The following is an 18,336-nucleotide window of genomic DNA, read 5'->3' as shown; positions in this document are numbered from 1 at the left end:
AGTGGATTGAAGCTGTTCCATGCAGACAAGCAAATGATTCCACTATTATTTAGTTCTTGGAGAACAACATATTGGCTAGATTTGGTTGCCCTGACAAGATAATAACAGGCAATGCTGCTGCTTTCAGATCCAAGAAAATGATGAATTTTTGCCACAAATTTCACATTACCTTAGGCCATTCTCCCGCATACTATCCCCAAGGAAATGGCCTTGCTGAGTCATCAAATAAAATTCTGGTAAACATCATAAAGAAAGTGCTAGAAGAAAACAAAAAGAATTGGCATAAGAAGCTTGTGAATGCTCTATGGGCAGATAGACTAACAACCAAAAGATCAATTGGGACCAGCCCGTATGAGTTGGTTTATGGATTAGAAGCCAAATTTCCTTCATCACTAGGAGTGCCTGTTATGAAACTTCTTCAAGAAAGCCAAGCTGAACCAAATGATATGCAAAGAAGAATCAATCAAATTATATGTTTACAGCAAACTAGAGACCAAGTTTTCAGCAGAGTTCAAGTTCTACAAGAAAAATTAAAGAAGGCCTTTGATAGGAGAACTAAGGCAGAAGATTTCAACATTGGTGATAAAGTCCTCAAGTGGGATTCAAGAAGAGAGGATAAGGGAAAACATGGTAAATTTGATTCCCTTTGGAGGGGACCATTTGCTGTCCAAGCTGTACAAGGAAACAACACTTATTTCCTTAAAGGTCTTAATGAAACTGATTTGGATGAAGGTCTTGTGAATGGCAGGATGCTGAAACACTATTTTGAATATCACCCATAAGTGCAGCCTGAGTTTTCCCTTGTACATATCCAGATGTATATATTATTTTCTGTCAACATGTAAAGATGCAATTTCTCAAACGTTTCTTAAACTGCCAGCAAAAGGTAAATAGAATCAGAGGTCTACCAAGAAGAGAAGCACACAATTTTGGCATTTCAAAGCAGCAAACTTCAAGATTGGCAAGAGCAGTCGAGGGGCAAGGCAATCTGACCTGCTGTTCTTGGTCTTTCAAATGAAAAACCATCCCCATGTGGAGCCACTGTTAGCTACCTATACCAATAGGTTTCATATTTCATGATTGGCATTGAAAAGGTCCAAATATGCTCTACTTTGATGATGCAAAGATCACATATTTCCAAGAGAATATAATCTGTGCTTATAGCTTGATGGGGACTCAAATTTTGATGGATGGTCCAACAGCTTAATCTGGATCATGCCATGTGTTGAATTTTCAGTTGTAGAATAGAGAAAGAAGTCTGTCCAAACTGTTTAATCTTGGCAGACAAGTAGTTTAGGTAGAAAAGAAAAGGCTCCCAACAGCTTAATCTGGGACCTTGGAAGAAATAAGGGTAGAAGTAGACAGAAAAACAAAAGAAAAAGCCAAAGAAAAGAAAAGGCAAGTAAGGGTCTGCAAGCCTAAGTGCACCCTCCAAGAAGAAACAAAAAATGCTAGGCAAGTAGATGGGTAGGCAGTTGGGGTTGCAGAAGTATCATTCCTTACAATTGAAGGTATGCTAACCTATTTCACAAAGCAAAGTCAATGGATGGAGAAGTCTTCTCCTCTATCAGGTTGCAGCAAGCAAAGAAGCATGTCTAACCTCCCACTTATTCCCTTTCCCATTCATTGCTAATATCCCCTCATCAGTTATGATATTCATGAAAGAATTGGTGGTTTTTAGTGGTTCTTAGTCCTATTAGAAGCCACATTTCTTGTCTAAAACTCTTTTCATTTTGATCTACTCCTTAAGCTAAGTTATTTTCAAATAAACTTAGTGTTATCTCCCCTCATCCACTCCTTTTCATCCATATTAACCCTAACTCTATTATGTAACTCCCCTATATTACCCTTTCCCTAGTATTATAACACCATGGTGCATAAACCCCAAGCATTGTATAAATATCCCTCCCCTTGGCATTATAGCCAATAAATCCTCTGTCAGGGATCAAATTGGCATCTGGTCACTTTGTTGAACCTAAGTCTAACCCCCTCCCCTCTTCTGAATCCATTTGGCCCCTTAAAACCCTCGTTTGTCAAAGAAAGCCTTATAAAAGACCTTGTTCTACCTATACCCGCTTTAATTTGCAAAAATAAACAAAAAACCCACTTTTGCCAATTATCCAAAGTGTCAGGGCCGCATTGTTTTTCATTGGAAAACATTACAAACACTATATTCCAAAGGTTTCCACTGAGCGCGCGCCCCAAAAATATATATTATTTTAATCTTCATCCCCGTCCGTATCATCCGATCAAGTCATCAACCCGTCGACCGTCCGATCGGGCGCTTTTGATCGGACGGCCCTAATCCATATCGGACCGGCCCCGACGTCCGACAGATACCTTCCGATATCTGTCAGAAGGTGACGTCAGGCCTCCGCCACCCGTCATCCCCACAGCTCATCGGAGGTACGCCTGACAAATCCCTCTTCCGTATCATAAGCGGTGCAATGAGAAACAGCTAACCGTTTCCGGTTTTGGTCGATCCGCCAGGCCAGCGTCACCACCACGTCATACCCACGTCAGTGCCACCCCGCCGTCGCGTTAGCCCCTGCATCCGCCCCCGCGCTGATATGTCTGCCACCTCATCGTATCCGTGGACCTGTCAGAGCCTGCCACCTCACCCGATGACGTCATGGTGACGTCATCCCACCTTGACCCCACCTGATGACATCATGCTGACATCATCCAAAAAACGTGCCAATATGCCAAAAATCCATATTTAGGCCAATTTTTGCGTTTTTTCATACTTTTTGCCGCAAGAGCTGTTGCTTTCTCTGCATGATTTTACGTCCAAATTATACCACCTTTGCTGAAATCGACTCGGAGACGTCTAGCGTGCTATTTCCACAGTCATCCGTGACCATTGCTCGCTCTTTACCAGGTATTCTCCATTACAAATTCTTCATATGCCTACTCTGTCTGTGAATTCCCTCAAAAGAGCTTAAATGACAAAAAATTTGCAAAATTCACCGGCGAAATCTTGTTGCCTAGCCCCCATTTACAACTGTGAGCTCGAAAAACGCCAGCTGAGCCTTGTTTGCCCATATTTTCACAAAAAACTGCACTTTGTTCGCGCAATCACGAAACAACTTACTGAAACTGCACCTACCTGTTAAAAAAGACAGATTGAGACCACACATTGGTCTTACTCGCACCTTAAACAATATTTCAATTGTTGCAGCTGTTTCACTCACCCTCTGTGTCATACAATTCACATTTTTCGTTGAAGAAAACTCTTTGTGTTGCTCTGCATAGCAACTCCATCCATAATTTGGTGAAATCATGGACCCACCAGTAGCCCCAATAGCATTGAACATTGCTCCATTAAATGCCCCTCAGAGACAGTTGGAATGGCAGTCTCTGGCAGACATGGACTATCAGATTTCAGAGGAAATGTTGATGGGTACTAAGTTCCACATCCACCTGCTCAATGAATTGAAGGCCAAGCATGAGGCTGGAACAGATGTGCTGGGCATATGGGACTCATTCCTCCCTATTTTTAAGCTCCCTCAAGTTCACCAATTCCCTGATTTGATCCATCTATGTGCTGAAAACTATGACCCCACTCAGAGGGCAGTTCTTGACCCTTCAGGATCAGCTGTGTTTTATGTCACCCCAGAAGCTATCAAGGATATGCTTTGCTTCAGGACTGAGAAGAAACTGGACCCTCTATCACTTGTAGACCTGATAAATCAAGGAGCCAAAATGACAGATGCTCAGGTCACCAAACTAAAAGCTATACATTGGCTTTGACTCTGTGAAGTATCCTCCTATCAATCAAGTATACCTCAACCAACTGGGCAGAGATCTGGCAGACATGATTAGTCCCATTTTGGGCTACAAATCCATTGAGTTTGCTGATCAAACTGTGCTGGTAATCATGCTCATGTTTGCTCCTGGCAAGTCTCCTATCTGCTATGACTATGCCACCTATATAGCAGACAAAATACATGAGCAACTAATGAACCTGGCAAGAGAAAGAGTGTTCAGGTATACCTCCTACATTTACCACTTGATCTTATATCATCAACATCAGAAATTCTCTTTCCCAATCAAAAGAGAGGATGCCCAAGGCAATCCAAGATCAGTGGTCTATTGGTCATCTGTTTTCCACTGTAGATTTGAAACTCCTTATACTTATTGTGAGTTCATAGATCAATTCATCCACCCAGCTATGTCAATGATGATGGGCTCACCTCCTCCGAGGCTCACAGATGAGATGCAAAGGATCCTGCAGTTATCCAAATCATACAGCATTGGGGACTGGTACTTTTACCAGCACCACACCGTCATCAGGATGTATGGGTGTGAACTGCCTCCCTTCAGACTACCCAGATATGTGCCTATGAGGCTATTTGCCCTAGAATACTTCAGGCAGTTTGGCAATGTTGATGTGCTTCACTTTTCAGGCAAAGGCAAGAAAGCACAGTTGAAAGTCAGGAACCAACTTGGCCACTTTGTCTATAACCAAAGGGAGGAAGGTTGGAGAGAAGCAGACAGGATGCTTGAGTCCCTTGGCCTTCAAACCAGTTTCCTCTGGAAACCTTATGACCCCAACCACTTCATCACTTTAAGAAGGCTCAGATATAGGCTCTCTGGCTATGATCATGTAAAGATCCCTCACATTGAAAAACATGCAAACCAAGCAAAATGGAGGAGAGGAACCCTAGAAGAGCCGGTTACACAAGAAGAGCTAAATCAAAGAGCGGTGAGGAATCTTAAAAAGATGGCTGACCTTGAACTTTGTTCACAGGTGTTTTCACTGCCAAGCACACAAGTGGGAGCAGTTGCATCCTCCTCGACTGTAAATCAGCAAGCTCCCAAAGCCACTGAAGATATATCTAGCAAGGGAAAGGAAAAAGAGATGGATACTGAACAGCCACCGCATGAGAAGGTGCAGCAACAGCAGCAACAGGTACAACAACAACAACAGGAATTGCAGCAAGAAGAAGGGCAGCATAATAAAGAGCAGCCCCCATAGCAAGAAGGGGCAGTTGAGGCCCCAATTTCCACAGAACAGCAGGCACGAAATATGGTGCCTCCTAGGCAAGAAACATCAGTTGATGCATCAATCCTCCAAACTCCACAAAAGGAGGATACTAGCAGAAAAAGGGACAGAGAGACTCCCTTGACCACATCAGAAAGTCATGGTGAGAAAAGACAAAGAGTGAACCCTTTCTCTGATGAGGAAATGCCAACAGGGTAGTCTCTGGGCATGGGCCCACCTAGCAGGGAAGCATCTGCAAGTTCCTTCCAAGAGGAACAGAACAGAACTGTGGGAGGAGAGGTCAGCTCCTCTAGCCAGCAGAGGGAGGGTGAACTGAGCATCAAACAGCAGTTCATAGACATAAAGAAAAGGAGTGAGCCCATAAAAATACAGCTGTATAATCATTTGCTGAAGATGGCTCCCACCAACCAGCAAAGACTGATGTCTGCTTTTGATGTCAGTGAAGGCAAGATGATCATGAGTCATTTCTTACCAGCTGTAGCACAACCCCAGTCTCATGTAGATTATATAAGGACCAATCTTGAGGTCCTTGCCAAAGATATCCACCCAATGGATAAAATTGAGTTGCACAAACAAACAAGTGAGATGGTCTATGCCTCCTTGGCAGACAAAACCTTGGACAATTATAGGCTGGAAAATAGCCTTAATAATATAGCTGCCCAACTTGAGTTGGAAAGGGCATCATCACAGGCTAAGGACAACAGAATTAGGTCCTTAGAAGATATAATTATTGAGATTGGGCATGATCCCAAAGATATCAAGGGCATCCAGGAGATATTGAAGTTAAGGGATGCAGACATGGCTGCTTTGAAGAAAAAGATAAAAATGCCAGCCACAATCCACCCTCAAACAGATGAGGTTGCCCAGCAGAGGCATGATAAAGAAGCCACAGATTTGCTGGTGTCTCTCTACAAGCAGCTTATCCAGACACAAGAAAAGCTGGGAGAATCAGAGGCTGCACAGGCAGCACTACAGGCAGCTTTGAAGCAAAGAGAAGAAGGTCAGACCTCCCAGCCTCCTCCTGAAGTAATAAACCTTGAGGAAACTGCTCCAATCACTGTTCCTCCTCCTCAACAAGTAGAACAGGCACCAACATCCACTTCAGTAGCACCCCCAGCAATAGAGCAGGCCCCAAGCCTGGACATGCAAAAGCTGAGGAATGAGATCCAGGCCCTGGAAGCTCAAATGACAGAGCTGAATGAGATCAGGGATAAATTGGCCAAAGTGAATGACATATATGACAAATCGAAGCAGTCTGTGGCAGAAAAGGGCAGGGAGATAAATGCCCTTAAAGATAGAATCAAAGAGCTAGAAAATGAGCTCAAATTAGATAAGGTGGTGGTTGAGCTTAAAATAGTGCTGTGGGCTAACATTGGCCAATCTATAAATGAGCAATGGCAGTATATTGAAACAATCCATGAGCAGTTGGACCTCATTCCAAAAGCACAGACTGAGATTCAAAGATCAAGAGCTGCTCTGAGCAACATGCCTGAAATAGCCACCAGGATGATTAATGTGCTTAACAATAGGACAAGTACTCAGTTGGCTGCCATGGGAATCTCAAACAGAACTGAACACATTCAGTTAATCAAAAGGGTTCTTACACTGAGAAACTTAGTACAGACATTAGAGAGAAGAACCCAAGACATGCAGACTGAGGTGAACAGGTTCATGGAGAAGTTTCAGGTGCTACAAAACAGAGGGCTTCCTAGCTTACTGAACAGCTCAGGGAGACTATTCACACATGAACAGTATGCCAAAAGGGTGAATGCATTTGCCACAAGTCAGATCAATGAGAAGCCCAGCACCTCAGAAGAAACAGGGCCAGCTACAGGACAGACTCTCTACAACAAAGTGGAAAGTTTATTTTTTATAATGAATGAAATCAAACACTTGTTTGCAGTAGCTCCAAATTTTTATAAGTATACAGAGGCGGAGGAGACTATGGATGCAATCCTCAGGCATCAATTACCTACACAGGACTGGTGGACCAAGGCAATACAAACAATTTTGTAAACAGTGAGCCATTCACCAAATTCTGTTCATAAAAATATGAATTGTCATGCACAGCACTGTTTAATAAAATCAGCATGCATTAAAGATAAAAGTTGAGCAAACTCAGTAGAACCTACAGCCAATAAAGCAAGATGAAAAGCTACAGGTGTCTAGACCGAGAAGCTACAGCCGAGCATCTCCAAAAGCACGTTCTTCAGCATTAACGCAGATCATTTCAACCAACTCAGTGGCTTCCAAAGGCCAAAATATCTTCTGACAAACATAAAGATGCATTTACTTTGTATTCAATGATGTAATAACTTTCTTATCTAAATATCTTGAAAAGTTGGTGAAGATATTTCATTTCTCAGATGACTCAACGCCTGAGATATTTTGTAATACTGTTTGTATATATTCGCCCCTCGCACAAGCTTGGAGGGTTGTTGTTGATTTCTCTTGAAGAATTTCTTAAGCTGTAATCCTTTCAGAGTTCAATAAAGAAAGTGATGGAATTTCTCGGAGTTCTGAAGTGTTGAATGCGTTCTAGTGTCTGTTGAAAACTGTTGGATTCCTGTGTATTTCACAATACAATAAGTTTCTGTAACTCTCTTTGTTATGTATTTTCGATCTATTAAAATCCATATATGTTTCTAATCTTTAAGTGTTTGACAACAAAGAAAAAGAATAACTTTCAGGACTTATTCATGCAATACCCTGAGTTCAATCTGCGTTGTTAATGAATGTTTTTCTTCAGCTATAGTCTTGATAAGTGTAATTCTTAATTGTTGCACCTTCAGAATATATCTTTCACAGTGACCTTTGTTTTAGGAATTCAAGTTTGCTCCTGTGCAACATGTTTCACTTTCACATCATCAGCTTAATAGAGAATTCTTAATTGCTTTCTGTTGACTGACCATGCATCACCACTTAAGTTTAAATTTGTTTGTTTGAGATACACAATAGGCCCTGCAGTCTGAACATCATCACTCCAGCCTTTCAAAACATTTCACAGCTCTAGACTCCATTGCCCAATGATATACTATTGTCTGAATACTACACCTTAAGCACTGAAAGAAATCCTTCATCCAAAATATAAACCAAAACCTTAGCATAATAACTAGCCTAAAATACTACCAAAACAGAGACAAATCATAAAGAGAGAGCCCTCTCTGATTACAGCTTGGCTAGGAACTGTGATCCAAAGATTGGTTAGTGGTTACCCCGGCCGTATTCCCTTGGGAGTCATAGGGAACAACCTGGGTGTTAACATGGTCGAATTCAGCAGGTTGACGCTTGTTTGGTCGTAAAATACATGCAGAGGTGCAACAGTCGTTTTTTGCAAAAGTAATGAAATACATGATTTTTCGGCCAAAATATGGACTTTTGGGTTATTTGGCACTTTTTTTGGATGACGTTAGCATGACGTCATCAGGTGGGGTCAAGGTCGGATGACATCAGCATGACGTCATAGAGTGACGTGGTGGCTTGAGAGTGGTCCACGGGGATGGTGAGGTGGCGGGCAGGTCAGAGCAGTGGCGGACGGGGGCGCTGACGCGGCGGTGATGTAGCAGTGACGCGATAATGACGTGGTAGTGACGTTGGCAAGGCGGGTTCACAGAAACCGGAAACAGTAAGCGGTATAATATCGCACCGCTCTCTATACGGAAGTGGAATTGTCAGAGGACGCTCCGATACGATTTGGGGGTGACACGTGGCAGAGGCCTGACATCACCCTCTGACAAATTTCGGAAGGTAACTTACGGACGTCGGGCCCGGTCCGAAATGCATGAGGGCCATCCGATGAAAAAGGCCAGATCTGACGGTCGACGGATCGTTAATGTGCCAGGTCAATACGGAAGGGGGCAGGAATAAAATAATATTTTCTTTGGAGGATGCACCCGGCGGGGAATTTAGGACTTTCGGCGATTTGTATGGTTTTCAATGTATTTTATAATGCAAATGTGATTTTGTGCCAAACTTTGGATAAAGCCGAAATGTGGGTTTTTCATGTATTTTTGCAAATGAGCGGGTTAGGGGTGAAAATGGGTTTATTTACAAGGTTCTTTAGCAAATGAAGGGGTTAATGGTTTAGATAACTTCTGAAGGGGGAAGAGGGGTAGGGTTTGGGTTCTTAAACTGACCAGATGTCAATTTAATCCTTGACTGTGAACATATGGCTATAATGCCAAGGGGAAGGGATATTTATAGAATGCTTGGGGTTTATACACCATAGTGTTTATAATAATAGGGAAAGGGTAACATAGGGGATTTAGATAATAAGAAGTTAGGGGTTAATATGAATGGAAGAGGTGAATGAGGAGTGATATCACTAAGTTTATATAAAAACAACTTAGCTTAGGGAGTAGATCAAAATGAAAAGAATTTTAGACAAGAAATGTGGCTTTTAAAGGAATTAGAACCAACATAAAACCTTAAATTCTTTCATGAACACAACTGATGAAGGGATGTTAGTAATGAATGTGAAACGGGAGAAAAGGGAGCTAGTCATGCTCCTTTGCTTTGCTGCAACCTGATGGAGAAGAGGAGCTTCTCTATCCACTGATGTTCCTTTATGCTAGACCAGCAAAACTCATTTGAAAATAATAACATTTCTGCAACCCCATCTGCCTACCCATCTACTTGCCTAGCATTTTTTGTTTCTTCATGGAGGGTGCACTTAGACTTGCAGACCCTTATGTGCCTTTTCTTTTCTTTTGGCTTTTTCTTTTGATTCTCTACCTCAGGCTACCCTTATTGCTTCCAAAGTCCCAGATTAAGTAGTTGGGAACCTTAGTTCTCTACCTAACTACTGGTCTGCCAAGATTAAACTGTTTGGACAAACTTCTTTCTCTATTCTACAACAGAAAATTGAAACATGGCATGATCCAGATTAAGCTGTTGGACCATCCATCAAAATTGAGTCAACATCAAGCTATATACACATGTTGCCTTTCCTTGAAAATATGGGATCTTTGCATCACCAAAGCAGAGCATATTTGGAACTTTCTTCGCCAATCATGAAATATGAAACCTATTGGTATAGGTAGCTAACAGTGGCTCCACATGGGGATGGTTTTTCCATTTGAAAGACCAAGAACAGCAGGTCAGAATGCCTTGGCCCTTGACTTCTTGTATCAAAACTTGGAGTATTCCTCTTTGAAATCCCAAAATTGTGCTCTTCCCATCTTGGTAAATCTCTGAACTTATTTGCCTTTTGCTGATAACTAATAAAACTTGAGAAACTGCATTTTTACATGTTAACCGAAAGTAATATATACACCTGAATATGTACAAGGGAAACTTAGGCTGCAGTTATGGATAGTAGTCAAAATAGTGCTTCAACATCCTGCCATTTACAGGAGCTTCATCCAAATCAGCTTCATCAAGACTTTTAAGGAAATAAGTATTGTTTCCTTGTACTGCTTGAACAGTAAATGGTCCTCTCCAAAGGGAATCAAATTTTCCATGTTTTCCCTTATCTTCCCTTCTTGAATCCCATTTGAGGACTTTGTCACCAATGTTGAAATCTTCTGCCTTAGTCCTTCTATCAAAAGCTTTCTTTAATTTTTCTTGTAGAACTTGAACTCTGTTATAAACTTGATCTCTAGTTTGCTGTAAACATATTATTTGATTGATCCTTCTTTGCATATCATTAGGATCAGCTTGATTTTCTTGAAGAAGTTTCATGACAAGAACCCCTAGTGATGAAGGAAATTTGGCTTCTAATCCATAAACTAACTCATATGGGCTGATCCCAATTGATCTCTTGGTTGTTAGTTTATCTGCCCATAAGGCATTGACTAGCTTCTTATGCCAATTCTTCTTATTTTCTTCCAACACTTTCTTTATGATGTTTACAAGGCTTTTATTTGATGATTCAGCTAGGCCATTTCCTTGGGGATAGTATGTAGTAGAATGGCCCAGGGTAATGTGAAATTTGTGGCAGAAATTCACCATCTTCTTAGATCTAAAAGCAGCAGCATTGTCTGTTATTATCTTATCAGGACAGCCAAATCTAGAAAGAATATTGGTCTCAAGAAACTGAATGATAGTGGAATCATTTGCTTGTCTGCACGGAACAACTTCAATCCATTTAGTAAAGTAGTCTGTAGCTGTTAAAATCCATCTATGTTGGCCTGAAGATGAGGGGTGAATTTCTCCAATGAAATCCAAGCCCCATTGTTGAAAAGGTCTCTCTATTGCAATAGGCCTCAAAGGAAGTGGCAGTAACTTTCTCTTTCCCTCAAACACTTGACATTTATGACATGAGGTGGTAAATTTCTTGACATCAGAGAAAACAGTGGGCCAATAGTAACCAGCCCTCAGTATCTTATCCACAGTGGACTTCCAATACAAGTGTCCACCACAGTCACCTGCATGAAATTCTTTGGTGACATTGTTAGTCTCATTCTCAATCAGGCAGTTTAACAATATACCCTCATGGTTTTTCCAAAGCAAGTTGCCATCCATAACAAAAAATCTTGAAGCTTTCATTTTTAGGAACCTACATTTAGTTCTGGACAATCCTGGGGGAGCACACAGGTTTTGTAACACATAACAGATATCAAAATACCAAGGGGATTGTTCAAAGGTTACATTGATCTTTGGAGTCGCCAGCTCCAGTTCATTGTCCAGCTGGTTTATGTCTAAGGCTTGGAAGTTTGCTTCTGTCATGAGTTTGGCCAAACCTTGCCCTTTTATTAGTTTTGTAGGTTTTATTTCAATATCAAATTCCAAAATGTTGGCAATCCATTTTCCTCTTCTACCCTCTAAGTTTTCTTGAGTGAGTATGTCTTTCACAATGGGACTTGGCACATAAGCTATAACATGGGAGTACAGGATGTAAATCCTAAAGTCCTTGATGGCCTTGACCAAAGCATAAGCTTGTTTCTCCATGATTTGATATTTCAGAGGTGCATCTCTAAGAGCTCTACTAAAGAAAGCAATGGGTTTCTCATTTCCTTGGTCATCTTTCTGTAATAAGACAACAAAAATAGTATGCTGGGAGGCAACAGAAAAAATGATACATTCTCTATCAAATTGGGGATTTGTTAAGACTGGGGTTTGGGTAAGGGCCAATTTTATACCTTCAAAGGCTTGATTTGCTTCTACTGTCCATTTCACTTTTGAATCCTTCTTCAAGATGTTGTTTAGTAATCTGATCAATTCTGCTAAGTTTGGGATAAACCTTCTTAAGAAATTGATCTTCCCTAAGAAAGCTTGCAATTCTTTGATGTTTCTTGGGTGGGGCATTTGTAAGATAGCTTGTATCCTGTCTGGGTCAATTCTTATGCCATCCTTTGAAATGATATGCCCTAAGAGCTTACCTTCTTCCAAACCAAATAGAGACTTCTTGGGATTCAAGGAAATTCCATATTTCCTACATGTTAAGAAGATCTGCCTTAAATGCTTCAAGTGTTCTTGGTCAGATTTCGAGAAAGGTGTGAGGTCATCCAAATAAATGACAAGAAAGTCATGAATCTCTTTGGCAAAAGCAATATCCATTGCTCTTTGAAATGTTGCCCCTGCATTTTTCAATCCAAAAGGCATTTTTACATATTTGAAAGTTCCCCATGGGGTTGTGAATGCAGTTTTGTCCTGATCATCAGGGTGCACTAGGATTTGATTAAAGCCTGAGAATCCATCAAGTAATGAGATCCTTGAGGCCCCTACCACTCTTTGGAGAATGTGATCCATCTTAGGTAAGGGATAGTTGTCTTTGAGGGACACTTGGTTTAGATTTCTAAGATCAACACAAAGTCTTATCTCACCAGTTTTCTTTCTTGTAGGTACCAAATTAGAAATCCAATCAGAAAACCTGATGGGTGCTATGATGCGAGCTTTAAACATTTTTTGCAGTTCCTTTTCGATTGAAGGGAGAAGCATGGGATTGATCCTTCTCAATTTCTGCTTAAATGGCTTCTGATTAGGCTTGAGAGGGATAGTATGCTGGATAACCGAGGTGTCATAGGATTTTAAATCCTCATAACCCCATGCAAAGACATCTTGAAACTCTTTGAAGAGGTCAATGTATTTAGGTTTTTGATCAGGAGGTAAGGATGCAGACAATTTTATTATTTTGGGATTCTCAATAGTTCCAATGTTGCATTCCTCAATGGCAGCATTAAGGGGCTGCATTTTTGTTTTTCTAGGGATATCATTTGAGTCAAAGATGTCCTCTAATGGAGTTAGGCCTGTTGGAAGAAAGTTGTCTTTCATCTCTATGATCTCAGCCTCTGTAGCAGCTATTTCTTCATGACTGGTTTGTTGAATTCCTTGTATGTTGTTTTTGTTAAAAATTGTTGGATGTAGGATTTGGTGAGCTGTCTTGGGTGATATTGGCTTGTTGTTCTGTTCACTCTGTATTTGTGATTGACTTGCTCCCTCAGTGTCAATGTTTAATCCTGCAAATTCTTGTTGCAAGGTCAAGAAATTATTTATTTGTGTATCATCTTCAAATACTTGCCAATCTTTAACATTGTTTGGGACAGAAGGTCTGTGTTTTACCTCAGGTGTAAAGCAACGGCTAGGTTCAAAGGGTAGCTTGCAGGTACTTGAAAATGTGGCTAAACTATGAGCATGAAGATTGTGGGTCCTAGAAATTTTGGTGATTTGAAATTCAGTGAAGGAGTTTAGTATTTCAGCAACAACAGACCTATAAGATCTCAACCTTTTGTCATTGGTGACAAAATTTCCCTTCACTTGTTGGATAATTAAGTCTGAATCTCCCATGATTGAAACCTTTGTGGCTTGTAAGAATTTTACTAGTTTGAGGCCTAGTAAAAGAGCTTCATATTCTGCCATGTTATTAGTGCATCTGAAATTTAGCCTATAGGCTCGGCCTTCTGCATGATTGTTCTGCTTGTTATGTATCCAAACTCCAGCTCCTTCCCCTAATTTGTTGACTGACCCATCAAATTCAAGGAACCATAGGATCTCTTGTTCTAGGGGAGACTTAATAACTTCTCTGTGATCTGGGATTGTGAGTTGAAGTTCTGGTTTTCCATTTAGTTTGTCTTTTAGGACAGTCTAATCACTTGATTGGATCAGCTTTATTTCTAGAGCAGCAGCTTGTTCATTAATGTCCTGATCTTGTTTGAGTGTCTTGGTTTCATTATCATTTGTAAGACCTGAATTATCATTGAAGAGAATATATGAATCTATATCAGAATGGACCGCATATATGGGGAAATTTTGAGGTTTTTCTTCACTGATGACCATGTATTTCATGAGTGTTTCTCTGTATAGTCTCTTTGGTTGCCCAAAGACAGAGATAGTGGCATATGACATATCTAACTGCAGGGAACCTTGAAGTTTAGCCCCCCATGATCTAGATAACAACATTCCATACTTGGGTGGGATATCAGCAACTACAACATCCATCAGGATTGTCTTATTGGGGTATTGGACAAGTGACACACAAAGATCTTTTATCAGACCTAAACACTTAACTTGGCTGGAGTCAAAAGAGAATAAGTCCTTATACGGTCTTGTAATATCCAGATTTAATCTTTCCATGACTGATTTGGGCATCAGGTTGTGAGAAGCACCAGAGTCAAACATTGCATTGTGTAATATCTTATCATGAACATGCAGGCTGACATAAAAAGGTAAAATTCCTGCAACTGCTGTCTTTCCGTGAACCTCTGGGCCGAAAAATAGTTCTGGGGTATCATCCAACACATTAACATCATCTTTATTGTGACTGAGTTGAAGGGATTTTCTGATTTGTTGTTTGTATATGTTGTGTTTGGCCAATTCTGAAAGAGGAATGGCTATCTTCAATTTTCCAATTTCAGCTTCTAAGTCAAAAGGTTTATCAGGTTGGGTCTTGGTATTTTGGTTAATAGCCCTTTCCTTTTCAATGGAATCCTTGATGCCCTCCTCTTGATTCTCTTTTTGATCTTGAGGCTTATCCCTTTTACTTGTCTTTTGAGAAATGTTGCTTGGGTTGTGTTGGAAGGGTGTTGTATCTACTGGTTGCTGTTTTGAGGGGGATGTTTCAGTTATTTCCTCAACTGTTACCTCATTTGTAATTGGACCAGTTTTGTCACTTGGTTCTGTGACAATAACTTTCTTAGGCTGTGGAGTGTCCTTTGTCTTGTCAGGCTGTGTCACATTTATTGTTCTACTCCTCAATCTGTATTGTTTATGAACTTCAAAGACTGTTGTATCATATCCTTGTTTGAAATCGAATGAATCACCTGATTTGGTTTGGAATTGCTTGATGTTATCATCCTTATGATCTTCTTGTGTTAAAAAGACTTGATTTTCACCATACAAACCCATTAGATTGATGTGAGGGTCTTCATTGGGTTCACTTGATGTGGAAGCCTCAGCATAATTCTCTTGGAAAGGGGGTCTGACATGCTGGTCAGGATCAGTCCTTCCAACATTGGGATTTTGAGTCTTTCTAAAGTTTTGATTTCTCACGTTGCTTGTTGGCCCTTCCCATGATGACTTTCTTTCTATAGTTTCCACTCTGTCCCCAAGTCTATCCATGCCTTTGATGATTGCATCTAACTTCTGCTCAAATGCTGAGGGTTCTTCTTTAAATGTAGTTCTTCTTTCAGTTCTTGCCCTATTTCTTTTGGCAATGAGATTTGCCTCTACACTCACTGCTATGTCTTGCATGTCTGCCAAAGTAGCAGGGGCTCTTTCTCTCAACTGATATGCCATATCAGCATCAAATCCATCAGAGAACTTAATTAATGCTAGATCAGGTGGTGGTCTAAGGTTTTGAGGAATGGCACTATAGACAGCATTGAATCTGGTGCAATAGTCCGAGACAGTTTCTTGTGGACCCCTCTTTATGGTGTCATATTCGGATAGAATGTGCAGAGGGTCTTTTTTCTTCTCCCATCTGTTTAGGAAGGACTGATAAAGGGCAGCTGAATTAGCTATAGAATTTACAGCCAGTGCTCTGAACCATGTTCTCACTTCACCTGTGAGACTTTGCACAAAAATTTTCATCCTTACATCATCATCATCTATCTCATAGTTTTCAAAGTAGTCTTGCATTTTCTTAGTGTGCTGTAAGGCAGTGTATGTACTGGTTCCATCAAAATAAGTTATTTTACCCTGGTAATCCTGAGGCATGGCCCCGGGATTGTTAGGCAGCTGGAGGGGTGCATAATGATTTGCCATATTTGGTGGGATAGGTGGGACCACTGGAACAACAGGAACAACAATGGCGGTTTGTGTGTTAGGTGTTGCCAATATATTCTGTGAAGTGGATGATGAAGAGGGGGAGGAATGAGTGGTATGAAGGTGAGTTGTAGGTTTAGCAGGGGTGGGGATAAAACTATGTTGAACTGCCTCAGGGCTGGTTTCAGGAGACTGCTCCCATTCCTCTTGGATTTTATGAGTTTTATGGATCAAATTAGGGTTATCGAAAACAGGAGGAGGATTTGGATCAGGATTTGACCTAGTGTGCCTTGTTTTCCTTTTAGGAGCCAGCTTCTGAACTTCTTTTTGGTATTTTTAGGATATTTTTGGAATTGTTTCAAGGGGCTGCTCAGTTTTTTAAAACCACTGTTTATGGACAGACAACAGTTGAAAAATATGCTCTCCCCAGTGGAGTCGCCAATTATGTTAACACCCAGGTTGTTCCCTTTGACTACCAAGGGAATACGGCCGGGGTAACCACTAACCAATATTTGGATTACAGCTTCTAGCCAAACTGTAATCAGAGAGGGCTCTCTCTTTAAGGTTTGTCTCTGTTTTGTGAACATTTTAGGCTAGTTATGAATTCAGGGTTTGGTTTTTTGTTTTGGTTGAGGGATGTCTTCTGTACCTAAGGTGGAAATCTTTAGATAATTCTAGTTCATTGGGAAATGGAGTCTGTGGCTACAGGTTGTCTGAGGGATTGAGTTGAATTGCTGAAACTGCAAGGCCATTTAAATACATCATGAAACAAAATTGAAATTGTGATTATGAGGTGTGTTTAACCAGTGAAAAGCAATTAAGAATTCTCCACTAAGCTGGGGGTGTAAGAAAGAGATATATTGCACATGAGCAAACTTGAATTCCTGAAACAACAATCACTGTGAAAGATATAGTTTGGAGGTGCAGCAGTTAAGAATTACCCCTTATGACTATAACTGAAGAAAGACATCTATAGCAGCATAGATTGAGTTCAGGGTACTCTCTGAATAAATCCTGGAACTATTCTTTTTCTATGCCATTAACTATGAAACACAGAAACATGAATGAGCTATGAAAGGATAACAAAAAAAAAAAACACATAACGAAGAGTTTTTAAGGAAAACTTATTGTGCCATGAAGTACGCAGGAATCCTGTAACATTCAGCAAAACACCACAATGACTCAGATAACGCAGAGCTTTGGAAATTCCATCAGCCTTTGTATTAATACTCTGGAATTTTACCGCATAAGAAACTCTGGAAGAGAAATCAACAACAACCCCTGCAAACTTATGCGAGGGGGAATATATACAAACGGTCATACAAAAAATCTGAAGCGTTGAGTCATCTGAGAAATAAATATGTTCACCAACTTGTACAGAACAACAGATAAGAAGTTATTACAGCTTTGAATACAACATAAATGCTCTTCAATTCTGTCAGAAGACTTTTTGACCTTTGGAGGCCATTGAGTCGGTTGAATGTTCTGTTATAAATGATGAATGACGTGTCTTTGTAGCTCTGTCCTCCTGTAGCTTTTCGGCCCTGTCACCTGTGACTGTCAATGCTGCTTTAGTGGCCGAATAGTTTTGCTGAGTTGGCTCAGCCCATTCTTCTACATACATGCTGATTTTATCAAAATTTTCCTGTGCATGATAACTTATATATTTCAATGAGAAAACTTGATTACAGGCTCTGGTTTTACAATATTAATTGTATCATTTTGGTCCAGACTTCCTGTGTGGGCAATTGATGTGTCAGGAATTCCTCTAGAGTCTCATCTGCCTTTGTGTATTTATAGAAATTTGGAGGCACTTCAAACAATTGTTTGATCTCATCCATGATGAAAAATAGGTTCTCAACCCTGTTGTAGAGACTCTGCCCTGATGCTGGCCCTGATTCTTCTGAAGTACTGGGCCTTTCTGTAATCTGATTTGTAGCAAATATGTTGACCCTTTTGGCATAATTTTCATGGGAAAGTAGTCTTCCTGCGCTGTTTAGTAAGCTAGGAAGACCTCTGTTCTGCAATGCTACAAATTTGTCCATGAATTTATTAACCTCTGTCTGCATATCCTGGCTTCTTCTTTCTAGTGTTTGTACCAGGCTTCTTAGTGTTAGGACTCTTTTTATTAGCAAAATGGTCTCAGTCCTGTTGGAAATTCCCATTGTTGCGAGCTGAGCACTTGT

Source organism: Pinus tabuliformis, chromosome 8 (genome assembly GCF_031772625.1).
Source record: "Pinus tabuliformis cultivar Carrire ecotype Pingquan chromosome 8, CPIR1, whole genome shotgun sequence".
Taxonomy (NCBI): Eukaryota; Viridiplantae; Streptophyta; class Pinopsida; order Pinales; family Pinaceae; genus Pinus; species Pinus tabuliformis.
This window is presented reverse-complemented; position numbering follows the sequence as displayed.